This window comes from Heteronotia binoei, chromosome 16, assembly GCF_032191835.1.
Source record: "Heteronotia binoei isolate CCM8104 ecotype False Entrance Well chromosome 16, APGP_CSIRO_Hbin_v1, whole genome shotgun sequence".
NCBI lineage: Eukaryota > Metazoa > Chordata > Lepidosauria > Squamata > Gekkonidae > Heteronotia > Heteronotia binoei.
Window position 1 is genome coordinate 23,849,941 of NC_083238.1, and position 14,494 is coordinate 23,864,434.

Sequence of the window (14,494 nt, forward strand, 5' to 3'; positions counted from 1 at the left end):
GCGGCAATCCCGCCAGTTCCTTTCTGACCGCTGCGCTGAGAGGTTTACCTTTCCGTTTCCCCGGTCGGTGAGAAGTTTTTTGGCTTCGCCTTTTCTTCTCGTTCTAGCCCGTTTACCGTTGTTGTTTAGTAGTTAGTTGTAGTTCATAGTTGTTAGTTAGTTAGTTAAAAAAAAAAAAAAAAAGCGTTTTGTGTTCGCCCGCCGGACGGCCCTTCGGGGCGCTTCGCCCGCGCTTTTCCCCCACTCCTCTTTTTCTCTCTCAGATTGTTCTGGGGAGTTTTTTTGCGGCTACTTTCTATGGAAAGTCGCTGGGGGTTTTTCAAACGCTGTCGTGCGTGTGGGAAGAAGATCGCCCCTCCAGACGGTCATTCCCTGTGTCTACTGTGCCTGGGAGAGGCCCACCGAGTAGACTCGTGTCCGCATTGTCTCCGCTTTTCGAAGCAGACGAGGAAGAACCGGGCGGCTCGATTATCTGTGGCACTGATCGAATCGGCGCTTACACCCCATCGACCGATGGAGGTATCGGCACCGAAGTCGTCCGAAACCCCGGCCCTGGAGCTCGCATCGGCCGATGCGGCTCCGATACGGACTTTGGACTTGCCGGAAGAGCGTGGCTCCACGAAACGTTCCCTTGAGGGCTCGGTGGATACGCCCGCTAAAAAGCGCCAGGAGGACTCGGGGACCCGACCTCCGAAAAAGGCGAAGTCGAAGGAGGAGCGAAAGCGACCCCGCACTCCTTCCCCATCGGGCGGTGCGTCGACATCGACGTCGACAAAACCTCCGAAAAAACCTCGGACGCCTCCGCGCCGTAGCCCAGCCCAGCAGCGCCTGTCGGCGTCGGAACAAGAGCCGGAAATCGACTTAACCCAACGGTCTTCGTCTTCGGGCTCCCGTCGTCGCTCCGAAAGCGAATCGACCTCGGAGGTTGATGCGTCGGCACCGGTGATCGACCCACCATTCAAGCCCCGAGTCAGGCGAGACACATTCTATCCTCCTCAACGCTTCCCGATACCACCGTGGGAGCAACGCAGGTGGCAGCCTCCCTACTCCCGGTACGAGACCTGTCGTTGGTACCCGGACGACTACCACGATTGGGAGCAAGCATCCCAATTTTCATCGGTGTCGAGGGTATCCCATCGGTCTCGGAAGGCCTCTGCGTCGGCGTCGGTTCCCCCGGATCGACAGTTGGTTCCGGTAGATGTGGATCGAAGACCACCGATCCTTCCACCGCGAGAATCGACCCCGATGCTCTCGGAGCACTCCACACACAAGGACTCCTCGTCGTCGGAGTCGGAGAGTGAAGTTCAGGGATTGGAGCCTTCACCGGGTTCCCAGACGGCCGAGGATCTCCCGATCTCGCCGTCGGAGGATCTGAAGTCCTATGGGGACCTTGTGAAGCGGATTGCCGCCACCCTCAAGCTGCCTGTGACGCAACCGGAGCCAGTAGTGGACGACAATGTGTTCGATATAATGCAAAGGAACACATCCACTGCGGTTGCCCTGCCAGTGACCAAGGTGATCCTCCAGGTGGTCAAAGAGCCTTGGGCGCGACCCTCCTCGACGCCAGTCTCATCGAAACGGCTGGACCATATGTATAGGGTCCAAGAGACTGGGGCTGAGTTCTTGTTCACCCATCCGCGCCCGAACTCGGTGGTCGTCTCCTCCTCTTCGAAGGCAAGGAAGGTCCACTCCTCCCCACCGGACAAAGAAGGGAGGAAGATTGATGGAATGGGCCGCAAGGTCTACTCCGCGGGGGCACTCGGCATAAAGGTGTCTAACTATGCCGCCTGCATGGCTAGATATCAGTATGCCGTGTGGGAACAACTTTCCCCCTTCCTTTCCTCGTTAACTGAGGAAAAGAGGGCTGCTGCAACCAGGCTACAAAAAGAAGGTCTCGCTGTGGCCAGACAACAACTGGCCGCAGCAAAACATATGGTTGAAGCCTCGGCCAAACAGATTACGTCTGCAGTCTGTATCCGACGGCACTCCTGGCTCAGGTCTACCACGCTCCACCAGGACACTAAGACCTTCATCGAAGATCTGCCGTTTGAGGGTGACGGGCTCTTCAGCACCACAACTGACTCGGCGCTGCAAGAGTTCGACAAGAGTGTCAAAACCTCTAAGAACTTGGGTGTCCAATCTGCTCCTAAGGCTTCCAAATCCAAGCAATGGTCCAAACCCTGGACCAAGAAGCCTTATCAGAAGTTCTCTCCGGAGCAATGGCGTCCTCGCCCTGCCCAGTCCGAGCGATCACCCTACTCGGGTAACGGCAGGAACCGTTATGGATCACAACCGCCCAGCAAGTCGAAGGGGGTTCGCTCCCAGAAGCAGGGGGTTTGACTTCTTCCAAGCACGCGTCGTCGTCCCCGTTGGGAATTCATCCATCCGCCTACGCCCTTTCCTGCCTGCCTGGGAGTTGATCTCCACAGACAGGTGGGCTCTGTCCATCATAGAAGAGGGCTACAAAATAGAGTTTGTTCAGACTCCAAACCAGTCCGTGGTAGTCACCACTCCCCCTTCCCCACCTCTGCTGGCGGAGGTGAACAACCTCCTACAGAAACAAGCCATAGAGGTAGTTCCACCGGAGGCCAGGACGGGAGGCTTCTACTCCCGGTACTTTCTGGTTCCCAAAAGGGACGGGGGCCTAAGGCCTATCATGGACCTTCGGAGTCTGAACAAATTTATTCTGTACCAGAAGTTCAGAATGGCTACGCTGCAAACAATCCTGCCCCTCATCAATCAGGGAGACTGGATGGCGACCCTGGACCTCAAGGATGCTTATTTTCATGTCAGCATCCATCCCGCGTTCAGGCGTTTCCTACGGTTTGCAGTGGGTGCTCGTCACTTCCAATTCAGGGCCCTGCCGTTTGGACTGTCTACTGCTCCTCGGGTGTTCACGAAGCTGATGAGTGTGGTGGCTGCCCATCTTCGTCTGCAGGGAGTCGTTGTCTTCCCATACATCGACGACTGGCTTCTTGTGGCGAAGTCGAGGGAGAGTCTAACAACCCACATCGCTACCACTCTCCGTCTTCTTGGCACCCTGGGGCTGCAAGTCAACCTGGAGAAATCCCATCTCACTCCCTCAAAGACAGTTCAATTCATAGGGGCTCTGTTGGACACTCAACAACATCGAGCATTCCTCCCTTCGCAGAGAGCGAAGGACATCATCAATCTGGTGCAGCTACTTCAAAGGCGGCGGTGGGGCACGGCTCAGCAGCTCCAGCGGATGCTGGGGTTGATGGCCGCGACGACAAGCGTGCTACGTTTCGCAAGACTGCACATGAGAGGCCTACAGATTTGGTTCTTGCGCCACTTTCGGCCTCTCAGAGACTCACCTCGAAAGAGGTTCACCATTCCACCCGGGACTCTCCGCTCCCTGCAATGGTGAGGAACAGAGAGCAACATCCGTCAAGGGGCCCCTTTTCATCTGCCGACCCCTACAGTAACCATCGCTACCGATGCCTCCATGTGGGGGTGGGGAGCCCACCTGGAGGAGCTGTGTGTGGGAGGCAAGTGGCCACCGAAACTGAGCCGGTGCCATATAAACTACCTAGAACTGCTAGCAGTTCACTTTGCCCTTCGATCGTTCCGTCCACTGCTGGTGGGACAGACTGTGGCATTGCTTACGGACAATACCACTGCCCTGTGCTATATAAACAGACAGGGGGGGACAGTGTCTCGCAGGCTATGCTCACTGGCGATGGATCTCTGGGAGGAGTGTCTCCAGTGGGACATTTTTGTAAAAGCTACACATCTGCCGGGGGTCCTCAACATACAGGCGGACTCTCTCAGCAGGGGTGGAGCCTCCCCACACGAATGGGAACTGCAATGGAGGTTCCTAGAGCCGGTGTTCCAACTCTGGGGCTACCCACAGCTGGATGCTTTCGCCACAGCGCAGAACAAGAAGTGCCCATTGTTCTGTGCCAGGGGAGGTGCGGATCCGGCTTCCTTGGGAGACGGACTTCTACTTCGGTGGGAGGGCTGGTTCCTGTACATGTTCCCGCCCTTACCTTTGCTAACGAGGGTGGTCCACAAGTTAGTGCAGGAGAAGCCACGTTGCATTCTGGTGACCCCGTGGTGGCCCCGTCAGGGCTGGTTCTCGATTCTGCTCCAGCGGTCGAGGGGGACCTTTTACCAGTTCCCGGCAGAACCGGACCTGTTGTCGGCCCAGGGAGGGCACGTGCTCCATCACAACGTGCCGCACCTGAAGCTGACAGCGTGGTTCATCGACCACTAGACTTCTCCACCAGGGTTCAACAAGTGCTCCAGAGTAGCAGGAAACCTTCCACCCGTGCCTCTTACGAGAGGAAGTGGAAAAAGTTCAGTGACTTTGTGGTTGACTCTCCAATGTCACCTGACACTGTTGGGCTGCCCACAGTTTTTGAGTTTCTTTTGTCCTTGGTGGATGAGGGGCTGGTATTCTCATCCATTAAGGTCTATTTAGCAGCTATTTCTGCTTTTCATGATTCAGTTGAGGGTTACTCTGTCTTTGCTCACCCGCAGTCCAAGAGATTTATGAAGGGATTGTTCCGCCTTCATCCCCCGTCTAGATCCCCTCCACAGCTGTGGGATTTGACTTTGGTCCTGGACAAGTTGACTCGTCGCCCCTTTGAGCCTATGGCGACATGTTCCCTGCAACTTTTGTCTTGGAAGACTGCATTTTTAGTTGCCATCACTTCGGCACGCCGTGCAGGGGAGCTCACGGCGATGCGGTGTGACTACCCATACCTTGCCTTTAGAGAGGCTGGGGTCTCTCTGGCCCCAGACATTACTTTTCTCCCGAAAGTGGTTTCCCAGTTTCACCTTAACTTAGAGGTTTGGTTGCCCACCTTTTACCCTAGCCCTTCCTCGGATGAGGAACGCAGACTGCACGCGTTAGATGTTAAGCGTGCCCTCCTGTTTTATCTAAACCGTTCACGGGGTTTTCGTAAGGACAATCAACTTTTTGTTTCCTACTCTGCCCCAAAGTTAGGGTCCAAAATTTCTTCTCAGAGACTGTCCAAATGGCTCAATGAGACGATCAGACTTTGTTATTTGTTGGCTAAGAAGCCTCTACCTGGACCTGTTCGTGGACACTCCACAAGGGCGATGGCCACGTCGGTGGCATTCCTGAAGGGTGTGTCCCTTTCCGATGTCTGCAAGGCGGCTACCTGGTCTTCTCCGCATGCCTTCATGAAGCACTACGCGCTGGACGTGCATGCTCAGCAGAGGACTCGGTTGGGAGCTGCGGTGTTGCAAGCTGTTTCTTCAGGCTGACCGTCTTCCCGCCTCCAGGTATGCTTTGCTTGCTAATCTCCCATGAGTGTGAGGCACAGAGACCACGAAGAAGATAGACAGGTTGCTTACCTGTAACTGTAGATCTTCGAGTGGTCATCTGTGCATTCACACTACCCGCCCTCCTTCCCCGCTGCTGACGGTCTCTCTTCAGTAAAGGGGCTTTCAGCGGTCAGGGAGGAACTGGCGGGATTGCCGCGCGGGCGCTGGTGGGCATGCGCAGTGGGTCGCTTGCGCATGCTCATTGGCGCCGAGCGCGGAAAAATCCCGGGCTTTTTCAGATACCGATTCGGGGATCGGCGCAGGCGCACTATCCCATGAGTGTGAATGCACAGATGACCACTCGAAGATCTACAGTTACAGGTAAGCAACCTGTCTTTCTTCCATTCGAGACCTCGCATCTCTGGACTGTAGGATCACCTCTTTATATTTCCTCTGAATCCCACTCCCGTACACTTATATTTAAATAGTATTATTTAAATACTATTATATGTAAATAGTATTATTTAAATACTCGACAGGATATTTAAATAGTATTAATCAGATTAGAATACATCAGTTAATTTTATTACTAGCAAACATTAGGTCACCTGAAAAACGTTTTTTTTAAATTACGTCGTTAAAAACAAGCATGCTAAATTTGCAAGCATATATAGCCATCTCAGCGGCCCCATGGCGCAGAGTGGTAAAGCAGCAGTACTGTGGTCTGAACTCTCTGCTCACGACCTGAGTTGGATTCCGGCAGAAGCTGGATTCAAGTAGCCGGCCCGAGGTTGACTCAGCCTTCCATCCTTCCGAGGTCGGTAAAATGAGTCCCCAGCTTGCTGGGGGGAAAGTGTAAAAGACTGGGGAAGGCAATGGCAAACCACCCTGTAAAAAGTCTGTCATGAAAACGTGAAAGCAACGTCACCTCAGAGTCGGAAAGGACTGGTGCTTGCACAGGGGACCTTTCCTTTCCTTTCCTTTCCTTTCCTTTCCTCTCCTCTCCTCTCCTCTCCTCTCCTCTCCTCTCCTCTCCTCTCCTCTCCTCTCCTCTCCATAGCCATCTTTCAGCAGCAGGTTGTCTATATTAAATTATTTCTTACACTGTGGAGTCACAGTACATCACCATTTAATTAGAAATAATCCGTATGATGTTGTAGCCACAGAAATGTATCTTGAATAAGCTTTTTGTTGGACAATTCATGCTTAAGGAAGCTATCAGGTCAAGTACTGGTGTTTCTGATTTAACAATGTTTGTGAAATATCTTGCCTGGCAAATGTGGGGTTAATAGAACATCACTTAGCTTCAGCAGGGATAACAACATGAAAACAGCTCCGAAGGGACAGAACTTTTTATTTAAATTTTAAAAAGCTAAAGATAGTCCCCTGGGCAAGCACCAATGGTTTCCAACTCCAGTGACGTCGCATCATGACGTTTTCACAGCAGACTTTTTTATGGGGTGGTTTGCCATTGCCTTCCCCAGTCATCTACACTTCCCCCCCAGCAAGCTGGGTACTCATTTTACTGACCTGGGAAGGATAGAAAGTTGCATCAACCTGGAGCCGGCTACCTGATCCAGCTTCCACTGGAATCAGACTCAGGTAGTGAGCAGAGTTTAGGACTATAGTACTGCAGCTTTACCACTCTGTGCCACTGGGCTGCTTTAAATATTTGCTTTTTATTTAAATTAGGTAACTTTAAACCCATAGGATTTTTTAAAATTCTAATTTACCATAGTATTACCAATTACTGTGTCTTGATTCATTTGGACTGTGGTGTTGGAGGTACCATGGACCACAAAAAATAAATCAGTCAGTTCTAGACCAAATCAAACCTGAACTCTCCCTAGAAGCTAAAATGACTAAATGGAGGCTGTCGTACGCTGGTCACATTTCAAGAGCATTCATTGGAAAAGATTATGCTAGGAAAAGCTGAAGGCATCAGGAAAACAAGAGGGCCTGTAATGATATGAATTGACTCAATCAAGGAAGCCACAGCTCTCCTTTTGCAAGACCTGAGCAAGGCTGTTAATTACAGGACTTTTTGGAGGTGGTTTATTCATAGGGTTGGGGCTCTTTAGCTTGGAGAAACGACGACTGCGGGGTGACATGATAGAGGTTTACAAGATTATGCATGGGATGGAGAAGGTAGAGAAAGAAGTACTTTTCTCCCTTATCGCACAATACAAGAACTCGTGGGCATTCAATAAAATTGCTGAGCAGTCGGGTTAGAATGGATAAAAGGAGGTACTTCTTCACCCAAAGGGTGATTAACATGTGGAATTCACTGCCACAGGAGGTGGTGGCAGCTACAAGCATAGCCAGCTTCAAGAGGGGGTTAAATAAAAATATGGAGCAGAGGTCCATCAGTGGCTATTAGCCACAGTGTGTGTGTGTGTGTGTGTGTATATATATATATATATTTGGCCACTGTGTGCCACAGAGTGTTGGACTGGATGGGCCATTGGCCTGATCCAACATGGCTTCTCTAATGTTCTTATGTTCTTGCCATAACTCTGCCATGCAACAGTCACTTCCAGGTTGGATAACTGCAACTCACTCTATGCAAGCTTGCCCTTGGGACTGATCCGGAAACTCCAGCCAGCGGGTGCAGAATGCAGCAGCATGATTGCTGACTGGACTGCCTGTACGGGCAGGCAGCTGGCCGTTGCTACGCAGTCTGCACTGGCTACCAATCAAGTACCGGATCCGTTTCAAGGTTCTAGTATTGACTTTTAAAGCCCGGAGGCCACTACGCTCAGCCAACCAACATCGGACTGTCCTTGGCCCAAAGGATGTCCGGCTTGCCTGGGCCAGGGCCTTTTCGGCCCTGACCCCAACCTGGTGGAATCAGCTCCCCAAGGAGATTCGGGCCCTACCGGATCTACTGCCATTCCGGAGGGCCTGCAAAACGAAGCTGTTCCGCCAGGCTTTTGACTGAGGCAGGCGGGCATCCCCATATCATCTAACTGGCCTCCCTGCGCTGACTTCAATGACTACCATCCTGATAACCAGGGTCTGGGCCAACACCGTTGATAATTGACATCCAGGACACCTGTGATTCCTGTTTCTCAATCTGTGAGTGATGTTTATGCCACCGACGTCGCCTTATTTCATTTTTTATTTAATTGTTTTAACTTTTAACTGTTTTATCGTTCGATTTTATTGTGCTGTAATCCGCCCTGAGCCCATCCTGGGGAAAGGTGGACTATAGATTTGCAAAAATAAATAAATAACGCGGCAGCACTTAGCACATCCACACACTCGCCCACCAAAAAGCAGAGGTTCTGGTACCTCACAGAAGACATTGCTGTCATCTCACAGTACCAGACACAGAGATAGGGTTGCCAATCCCCAGGTGGGGGCAGGGGATCCCCTGGTTTGGAGGCCCTCCCCCCCCCCCGCTTTAGGGTCATCAGAAAGCGGGGGGAGGGGAGGGGAGGGGAGGGAAATGTCTGCTGGGAACTCTGTTATTCCCTATGGAGATTTATTCCCATAGAAAATCATGGGAGAATTGATCCACGGGTATCTGGGGCTCTGAGGGGCTGTTTTTTGGGGGGTAGAGGCACCAGATTTTCCGTACAGCATCTAGTGCCTCTCCCCAAAATACCCACCAAGTTTCCAAAAGATTGGACCAGGGGGTCCAATTCTATGAGCCCCAAAAGAAGGTGCCCCTATCCATTATTATTTCCTATGGAAGGAAGGAATTGAAAAGGTGTGCCGTCCCTTTAAATGTGATGGCCAGAACTCCCTTAGGAGGTCAATTATGCTTGTCACAGCCTTGCTCCTGACTCCGCCCCCAATGCCTCCTGGCTCCACCCCCAAAGTCCCCAGATATTTCTTGAATTGGACTTGGCAACCCTACACAGAGACCAGATTTTCACAAGCCTCACGTGAAGCCAGGGGCCTAGCACCAGGCTGCCTGTGACTTGGGAGTGGCTCCTTTCCGACCTGAGCCCTCTGTGAGGGAAGGGAAGGAGCGCTCAGTCAATTGGTTAGTGAGTCCGCCCCTTCCTCCCTCCCTCCTTCTCGGCAAGGGGCAGGCAAGCTGCCTCTTCATTTCTTTCTTCATCACTTGGGGAGCAGGGCTGAAAGGGTTGGGGGAGTGTCCCTTTTCAAGGGTGTTTCAATCCCCCTCCATCCCTGCTCACAGGGTGCCCTGGGGATGACAGGGGGAAGAGGAGAATGATACAAACTGCTTTGGGTCTCCACCGTAAAGAAAGGTGGGGTATAAATGAAGTGAATAAATGTAGCTGAAGATGGTGGGTGGATGGGAACAAGAGAAGGAAGCCAGGAAGGGTGCCCCTTGTAAGTCCTTGCAGGTTCTCCACTGTGCAACTGTGCCATAGTTTTTCCAGGGGCAGAAAAGGAGGGGGAATTGAAGGTGGGGATTAGAAGTGCGTTGGTTGTTGGGTGGGAAGGAGAGGAGGCAGGAAAAGGGAAGAAGCTAAGGGGATTTTAAGGAAACAGAAAATAGTGGGCGAGGTGGAATAAAATAACTCCCACAAGGCTTTGCAGGTTCCCACTAGTTTTAAAACATTTTCTTGCATGTGTGCACATACAGTAACACAATAAAGATCCATATGTTTTGGTAACAGCTGTTGCTGAAGAAACATCTACAAAAATTTGCACAGCCAGTTAGATTTCCAGTGGCCAATCAGAAGTCCTGCTGGTCAAAAGACTCACCAAGACCCGCCCACCTTCTAAAAACAATTGTTGGCTGCCCGGAAAGGTATCAGCAGGCACAGTCATGCCCATGTGCACCATTTTCAGGATCACTAGTTAGAGATATCCAAATCCCTCTTTGGTCATAAATCTCATCAATTGATTTTCCAACCAACACACTCTCAGACCAGCGATCTCATAGGGTTGTGGCAGTAATCAGGGGAAAGGAAAACCATATACACTGTGCTCTGGAGGCAGAATAAAAATGTGGTAAATACATACTTCTGTCTATCTAGGCTTCTCATTTATTTAGTCATTTGTGTTGCCTTTTCTTGATGCGGCAGAATTCCACTAGGCCAATTCCTGTCTGGTAGCCATTTCTGTTTGGTTCTTTTTCCCATAAGGCTTGCATCTCTCTCTCAACCCTGGCCTGTTCTGTCAGTACACTCTGCTCTAGAAGATCTGTGACATCTTTTAATTTTAGCCTTGGAGTCATAATATCTATGTGTCTCGATGGTTTCCTCTTGACACAGAGAGGTTACCTAGAGTACCACTGATAATATACAAATTGTTATTTGAAGAGACGTCAGGAAAGCTTGGACTTCTTGACCTCATAGAATGAGGCAAAGTTCATGCCTTACTGTATGAAAGGGGTTGGATTTTGTCAAATACGCCAGATGCTCATCACAGATCTGACAGTTACATTAGCTCCTATGGATAGGAAAAGGTACTTAATATCTGAGTTTTTTCTTGTTCCTTGTTGTTCTGGGCAAACACCCTCCTTATGGACCTTGGCAGAGCAACCAAGATATATATCCTCTATAGAATTATAGTGCACTCTAATTGGGTAATTGGTTAATTGGATTAATTCTATCTGCTGCATACTAGAACGTTATGTGTTTGAGATTTTTGCATTAAAATAATTATTTCTAATTCTAATAAAAGGTATTCTATCCCAATAAATAGTTTCTAAGGTAAAACCATTGTCTGGTTGTGAAAACTCTCTTGCCAGCCTTAATCCAGCCCATAGATTGTTAGTAGGGGGCCCCAGGTTTTCCTGGACCTTGAAATCTCCCAACATTTGGTACCTAAAGTGACTAGCTAATAATTAAAATAGACTGCTAAATTTCATAAAAACACAACTTGTGCAGGAGAAGCAATGGCTGCCTCACTTTCCATTAGTTAATTCAAAGGACTTTCAGAATAGAAGTGTCTCGCTTGCTTGGAGGCTGTACAAATGGCCCCAAGGTCACATCCTGAAGAAAGGAATTACAGCGCTTGGAGATGATGGTGGAAAAGGTCCTCCTCCAGATTCCCATCAGCTTAGGGGGTTCCCTGAGAATGACGCCATCCATCTACCACAGAACTTGGGCAACTTGATGCAGGCAGTGATAGATCTTCAAGTACTCTGGACCCTTTTCCTTCTTTTTTGTGAGCCTTCCTTCATTGTTCTTTCTTACATTTTTCTCCTCTGTGGAGGTAGTGGTTATACTACTAGAATAACCCATCTGAAATCTGCTCACAATTCAGCTGTGACAAACGTGATGTAACGGCTAGATGTTCAGCCTAGGTGGGATTCTTCATGTAGGACATGCATATTACAAGATACTTAAAAAGTAAAAATAGTACCATAAAATCATCTTTAAAAAAAATAATAAATGAACAATGCTAAAACCAAGCCATTCCACATAAGCCAGGAGCCTAAAAACATCATCAAAGAACTACTAAGCACCCTAAAAAGTCCATGATCATACCGTAAAGCAGCTGCAGATCATAAAACAGCTAAGAAGAAGAATAAACCCTTAGATTTAAAAACTGGTAAAAAAAGAACAGTTCAGGGCCTGGCACCTACAAGACAGTATGATAGGTGCTGGGTGAGCCTCAAGGGGGAGTGCCTTCTACTTCTAAAGGTGAGGTGCCACCACTGAAAAAGCCCTGTGCAGCTCATGTGTGAGATGTTGCTGCTTGAGAATAAAGAATGAACTATTGCCAAGGAAGAAACAAACACTTCCCTGATCCTAATTGCCTTGTTTAGCTCATTGCTAAAAGCCTGTGGTTGGGGGAAGCCAATACAGTGTCCTATCACCCACTTCAAATGTGTGACCATTGGTCTAAAGTGGAGTGATTGTTTCTTAGATGAGACAACCACTCCCAATCACTGCTAAATCCCAAGTTCTACGGCATCAAATGTAGTATATTAGACCAGCAAATATGCTGTAGTATAAACTTTCATGGGCCAAAAGGTCAGATTTAAGAAATTGTTGAAGATGTACATCATTGTGATTCAGAACACGTATGAATTCAAGTTCAAATATCTGTTTGAATATGAGCCATTCCCCATTAAGCATAACAAGAGACAAAGCATCAGCGTGTAAAATGGGACAGAATCCAGAGGATGTGTCCAAAGCAAAAGAGAGAGGGCATAACCCATCGCTGTTTTCCGCTCCTCTGAAATTTTCTAATGAATTCTAATTCAAACACTTTCACACTGGAGTCTCCCTTTGAAAACCCTGTTGTTGCAGTATAGTTTTCAGATGTTACTATTTTGAGTGTCTGTGCTCTTTTATTCTTTTTTTTTCAGTTTCAAATTAAGTTTATTGATGTATACAGGAATTAACATAGTATATCTAAACAAGTGAAGAACATATAGAAATGAAGCATCACTCAGTGAAAGACCACTGTGCATAACTACTTCATAATACGTTAGCTAAAACTATTGTTACATTCAGAGAGAAGTTCTTACCTAAATGCTGGTATATAAATTCCAGTCTGCTATAACATTAAGAGTGTTATGGTATTAACATTTGTTTTTTGGTGATCTAGGAACATTACCTTGCTCCATCCCAAGCCCAACAAAAGTAAAAAGGAAAAGAATAGTAGCAAAGATGGTAAAGAAAGATAAATTGAAGGTAGATTAGGTTAAGTGGTAAGATTTCATGAGACATCATGTATTCGAGATATGGAAGCCATTTCTCATCCAAAGACGCAGTCTTAGGATAAATGTCAGATGCAGAGAACTGACCTGTATCTTCTCCATGATCAGTTGATTTATTTTATTCTTGAGTGGATACTGACCTGTACAAACTTCCCCAAAAGAGTGCTGATCCCAATTTCCAAATGAATACAATCCAATACATTCCACTTCCTTGGCTTAGTTTGCCAGCTCTTAGAATTAATGGGATGGCCTATTTTGATCCCCGCCCCTCCCCCAGTCCAGAGGCCTGTTCCCAAAGGATGCACAGGGGCTTCTTGTATGTTTCCACTTCCCCCACACCATAAAGCAATTCTAAACCACAACTGTGGCATATAAAATAGGATGGTGTCGAATTAAATTGCACATAGAATACAATTAAAATGGAAAATGTTGATGTAGACAAAAAACGTGGAGATTTCAGTATCAAAATTTGTAGGACAGGAGATTTATTATTATTATTATTTTAGTTTTGTATGTTGCGTTTCCCCCTCCCCTCTGTAATGGGATGCCTTAGAAACGGTGAGGGAAATGAACCGGTGGTGTCCCTGGAGTCCTTTTGAAATCCACAGGGACGGTAGTAACTTTATTAGAACTTGCCATCATTCGCTATGTAGTATACCCGGTTACACAGATCTCTTCAGCATGGATGCTGAAGATGACATAGGTAGATGGACAGATAGACAGGAATCTGGTAGTATCATGACGCCTACCACCCTTACAGCAGAAGCTTTCGTGCACAATAAATCTCTGGCAGTCTTTAAGGACCCACAAGCAACTTATTTTTGCTTTTGTCGTGCTGGGTTCATGTGGCCAGCTCTCTCCGGAAGGGGGGAGTCTCCTAGGATTCTGCCTCTCTTCATCGGGGCCCAATTTGCCATCCTGGGATTGGTGGATCTGCTAGCCAGTCAGGGGAGCCGCCTCCATTCCACAACATAAAGGGAATCCAGAAAGGGGAGCCGCCGGAGGAAGCCGCCAAGCGCTCTATCTTTGTCTGCGCCGCAGTTAAGCCTCTTCTCAGCCTGATTTTGATTTCTGAAAGGTCTTTTCCTAGTCTCCCCATTTAATTTAAATCCTGGGCCGCGATCCAGACAAATTAAAGCTGTTTTTTATTTCTTAAAAAAAGGCAAAAGCAAAAGCTGAAATCCTAAGGAAATTGACTAGGCGCTTCCGTTTGAGTAAGCTTGCTTAGGCACACGCTTGCGCGTCCCACTGATTTCAAGGGAGAGTGGAGGAAATCCCACCGCAAGGAAATCTGCCTTCCCAAAATCTGTCTGGATTTGTTTGGGTTTTGTTTTTTTTTTTTAAAAAAAAAAAATCACGCAAACCAACCAACGGTGTGCCTTGGAAATCCTGGGCCCTCTCCCGTCTTTTTCTCAGAAGCTGCCATTTATTTCTAGGAATCATCCCAGGTATTTCCACAACCTCCGCCTCCTTCTCACCGGCGACCAGAGCGCTGTAGCGCGAGAGAAATCCCCGTGCGGGTCTGCCGGGGGATCGGACTGAGAGGGGAGAGAGAGCGAGAGAGCCTAGCGGCCCATCCCCTCTTCCTTTCCCAGGGAGCCCCAGAGGAGAGGCAGGCAGCGGCGGCTTCGGAGCGCA